The following is a 5470-nucleotide window of genomic DNA, read 5'->3' on the forward strand; positions in this document are numbered from 1 at the left end:
ATTTATTTATAGATAAATCAATTACAAAAAGTTTTTATTCCCCAAAAATAGGTAAATATAAAAGATTATAAAGATATTAAAAAATTGTGAAGATGAACTACAAGATATACAAGAATAATCCTAAAAGACTAGGAAATAATAATAAAAAACATTTTCACAAACTCGGACTCCACATATGTTTGACCCACTCACAATGAGTAATTAAGCCCACAAATGATATTTCATTATCTCTTCGTTGTTTCTCTAACCTTTCTCATATCTCAGTCCACAGACATTACGTCGTTAGACCCATTCTTGGAGATTAGTTCTACCCATAACCATTAAAAGAATAGATGGATGATTGATTTTGCGACGGTACAATATTTATTCCCTTAATATGTGTATACTTTTCTTTTATTATTATATTTCTATTAGTTATTTGGTCATAATATATCATTAGAGACATTGTTATCGTATCATCAAAATACTTGACGATACAGTATGATAAATTAAATCCATGATAAATTGTTGTAAAATAATAATTTATTACAAAAGAAAGGGTGGATTTGAATGTGGGCAACGCTCAAAAGTGTAAATGGTCAGTCTTTTATTATTCATTATTGTAGGCAAAATGTTTTTTTGGTGCAACTTTCAACTTTTATTTATTTATTATTCATTATTGTTGGTAACGGTCTTTAACCAAGTTTTTCAGCTAGGGAGCAGACTCACACTCTATAAATAGAGCATTTCCTGCATTCTTAAACACACAACAATTTTCTTTCATTCTCCTTCCTCTTAGTTTTATCCTTTTTCCTTTTCTTTTCTAAAAATATCATGGGTTTATTTCTACTCTTTTTAGAGTACCTTGCTAGTTTTGGGATCATAAAAAAATTATGAGAAGTTCCTGTTATCCTAGGGGCTTGCGCAATATATCGTTGATAAGTGTGAAAAAGAGTTGTTTTTACACTTATAAATGATCTCAATCTTATAATTATTCATGTTATTACTTAGTGAAATGTTGTAGCAGGAAGTAGATTGTTTTGTAAATTATTGTACAGGAAAGGATGTATAATTGGGAGTCTGTAAGCCAATTCTCGCATAGCGCAAGCCAAAACTCGCACTGCCAGGAAACGGAAATTCGCATAGCGCACCAATACTTGTGCGGTGTGCGAATAACATCAGTTGAGAGGCAGCAGTTACAAGAAATTCGCATAGCGCACACACACCTGTGCGCTGAGCGAATTAATTAAGTTATGTGGAACCATCTTCTGACACACGAAAATAGCCAGGAAAATACTGGAGAATTCAGGAGACGATCAGGAGACCTTTCAAGACATCAAGACTTCACTTTATGCAAGGAATTGCTGTAAAGAGTACGTTTGAGATGTCTAGGATAGGCTAAATTTTCCGTTCATTGGAATTGGTTGTATGACGAATCATTAATGTAAATTTCCTGTGCAATATATGTTTCTGTTCTTGTTCTTTTCTTGACTTGCTTTTGATGATAATGAAGTATTAATCTCTTTAAAAGTTCTGTTGTACTGGGAAGTATTTTTAGAACCAGAAACGTAAGAAAAGAAACTAAAAGTAACTACGCTAGGAATAGCTTATGTGCTTTTGGTCATTCTCAACATCTGAATTTAATGCAAAATTATGTGATGAATTAATTAAGGAATTAATAATTCAATAGATAATTTTAGAACTTGTTTTAAGGAATTAAACCAAGATACTCTCATGTGAATGCTTGAACAGAGAATATATTTTGTTCTAGGATCTTACTGTATTGTTAGTCAAAGACCAATTCCAATGATCTTTTATAGCAATTTTTTAATCTTAAATTTTTTTTACGTTGTTACTTTCATGTTTAATTCCAAATTGAAATCCTAAATGTTTTCATCAGTAATTGATCTTGATAAATAATTATAATTGAATAACGTAACTCAAATTCCCTTGGGAGAACGATACTCTTTTACTTATTCACTATATTACTTGGAACGATTTGGTATACTTGCCAAAAAGTTATCAAGTTTTTGGCGCCGCTGCCGGGGAATTTTGATTGTTATTGTTAATTCAGTCATTTATTGTTTATCAATTTCAATTCTGTTCCATTATCTGTAAATCCATTGTTTTTAATTTGGGTTAAATATGTTTTTAGTCCCTAAACTATTGGCCGTTTCTGGTTTTCGTCCCTCTTTCAAAGTAAGGTACAATTTGGTCCTCATTCTTTTCGAAACGTTCGTTTTAGTCCTTGAAAACTAAACACTGTTTAAAAATTTGGTCCTCATTTAACAACAAATGAGGACTAAAACCAAAATTCCGAGGACTAAAACGAACGTTTCGAAAAGAATGAGGATCAATTTGTACCTTACTTTGAAAGAGGGACGAAAACCAGAAACGGCCAATAGTTTAGGGACTAAAAACCTATTTAACCCTTTTAATTTTTGTATATCTGTATATATACGTTGTGTTTTGTTTCTGTTGTTATTTCTTTGGGTTGCTATCTTGAGATTGTTGTTCTCTGAATGAGAAGGAGAACAACATCTGAAAATTTATTGTTTGATTCTGAGATTGAGAGAACAACCCGTAGGAATAACAGTAGACGTAGGAGAGAAAATAGAAAAAAAAGAAGCTAGAGCAGCTAGCTTGTCTGCTATCTTCAACACTTTTTCTTCATCTGATCAAAAAGGATAAGGATATGGAGGGAAATAATGAGGAGGAACAACCAAGAGTTAGGCGTACATTGGAAGATTATGCTTCTGTGTCTATACCTTCATCTTTCAACAGTATAGCCCGACCTGTGGTAAATGCTGCTCATATGGAAATGAAACCAGCACTGATTCACCTTGTTCAAAGTAATCAGTTTACAGGAATGTTACACAAAAATTCCTACGATCATCTGACAACTTTTAATGAGATTTGTAACACTGTAAAAATTTTACATGTGCCAGATGAAGCAATTAGAATGAGTCTATTTCCCTTTTCTTTGGCTGGAAATGCAAAAGCTGATGAAGTTCTATGTCAATTCTACTGTCATGTGAGGACAAACACTTGAGTGTGAGTAATGATAAATGTTGATCTAGTTGTTCATATTCTATGCACAAATGATTTTGTGAGTGATGCACCATGTCATACTTGTTTGAAATCTTTGGAAATTCATGTGATTATTCTGATATGCAGAGTCATTTTATCAAAATGTCAAATGTCTCTTATGATGTTCATTTTCTTATGTGATTTCATGAGGGCATGAAATAGTTCAAGTTTGGGGGAGTTGATAAGTGTGAAAAAGAATTGTTTCTACACTTATAAATGAGCTCAATCTTGTAATTATTCATGTTGTTCCTCATTGAAAAGTTGTAATAGGTAGTAGATTGTTATGTAAAATATTGTACAGGAAATGGTGTATTATTTAGACTCTGTCAGCCAATTTTCGCAAAGCGAAAGCCAAAATTCGCACTGCCAGAAGAAGGAAATTCGCATAGCGCACCAGTACTTGTGCACTGAGCGAATAATATTAGTTAAAGTGCAGCAGTTAAGAAAATTCGCATAGCGCACCAGTACATGTGCGCTAAGCGAATTAATGAAATTAAGTGGCTTTAAAAGACATGACAGAAGGACAGAAACATTCTTCTGACAGAAGTTCCGGACAAAAGAAAGAAACGAAAACATCTCAGGAACTTCTGGAGACTACTTCAAGGCATCAAGACACCATTGTTGCAAGGGATTGCTTCAAATGTGTACGTTTTAGATGACTAGGAGTAGTTAAATTTCTCTTTCGTTGGGATTGGATGTAATGAACTCACTGTGATGTAATTTTCCTACTCAATATATCGTTTCGTTCATATGCTCTTTTTTGAATTTATTATCATTGTATGAAAATATAATGTTATTTGAATGTCTTTGATTACTGGAAAGTAACTTTGGACATGAACATAGATAGAGCACTTAAGTGATTTGGGATTTAGGGATAGACTCAATAACTTGATCATTCTTAACATCGGACTTAATGCAAATTGTATATTAAATTGACTAAGGGATTATCATTTTAATATATTAATTTAGAACTAGTTGTTAAGGGATTAGGACTAGTATGCCTTGATGTGAATGTTTGAACGAAGTAATGAAATATTGAACAGAGTTTTATATTCATATGATTCATGAAACGCAATTCCAACGAAGTTTCTTTAAAATAAAATTCCTTGCACACCAACTGTTTGATAAAATACCAAAAATAGTTTCTTGTGTTGTTTTGTGCATTTTGATGTCTAATTGAGTTATAAAAGGAAGAATTGTCATGTGTTGCACAAGTCCCTTGGGAGACGATACTTTTACTTATTCACTGTATTACTTGGAACGATTTGGTATACTTGCCAAAAAGTTATCAATCGTAGATAAGTCCTTAAGAACGGTGAAACTACATACCTCGAGAAATATTGTTTGTGATTTTTGTCCACATTTTCTACTACAATCTTAAGGACTTATGAATGGTAATGTTCAAATGGTTTTTCGATAAATGTGGTATGTGGTACAAATGGTGCGAGTCAAAAAATGGTATTTATCTATTTGGTGCTTTGAGTTTGATTGCATTGGTCCTATTGCTTTGAGATTACAACTTATGTTGTTGAAAAAAATTATATTTAGTGGTGTGCTCTGTTTTAATAAGATTTAGAAAACTATTGACTTATACATAAACCAATTTTTGTGATATGTTTTGTCAAATAGCTTAAATAAATTAGAGTAACTTGAATGGTATCTCATAATAGCACTTATGTGGATACATGTATTCCAATATTGAATGTTAATTAGAGTGCATGAAAATATATGCTTTATACGTTATTGTTATTATTTTTTAAGGTGCAAGGATGATTGTAATGTTATACTGCTATGTTGTGGTGTCTGTAAGGAGTAGATTAATTAAGAGTGATACTTCTAATTGATGAATTGCTGGAAGTCTTGTACCTCGATGTTGTAAACATTATGTTCTAAAGTTATTTGTATGAAAGAATTTCCAATGCATGCTTAAGTTTGTTTAGAATTGGTTTAATGTTTCGGTAAGTCCCTATTTTCGTCAAGAATCTCAAATTGATCCTCTTCTTTTCGGCGTCTCAATTAGGTTTTTATTTTGTGAAAATTGCAACAATTAGACATCTGCCGTTAAATTGGGCCCAATAGTGTTAACATATGGTTGACATGACATGTTGATCTTCATTTTTAAATGACGTGCTCATATTATTTACTAATAAGAAAATCTGATGTGGAATTTTATTTTTTTATTAAACATTGAGTTGAGTTAGGTTATCACCTTTGACACATCATCATCTTCTACCCCAGAAACCCTAGTCTTTCCCCTACCATCCATCGTCGGACCACCAGTAGCAAAGCTGTCGCAAATCGCCATAGGCTCCTTCATCACCTCCACCACAGATAACATCGTTGAACTGCAACACTCATCTTCTCCACCATCAATAACTAAAATCGTTCATCTCCATTGCAG

The sequence above is a fragment of the Vigna umbellata genome, chromosome 1 (genome assembly GCF_029865625.1).
Source record: "Vigna umbellata cultivar VRB3 chromosome 1, Vumbellata_1.0, whole genome shotgun sequence".
Lineage (NCBI taxonomy): Eukaryota > Viridiplantae > Streptophyta > Magnoliopsida > Fabales > Fabaceae > Vigna > Vigna umbellata.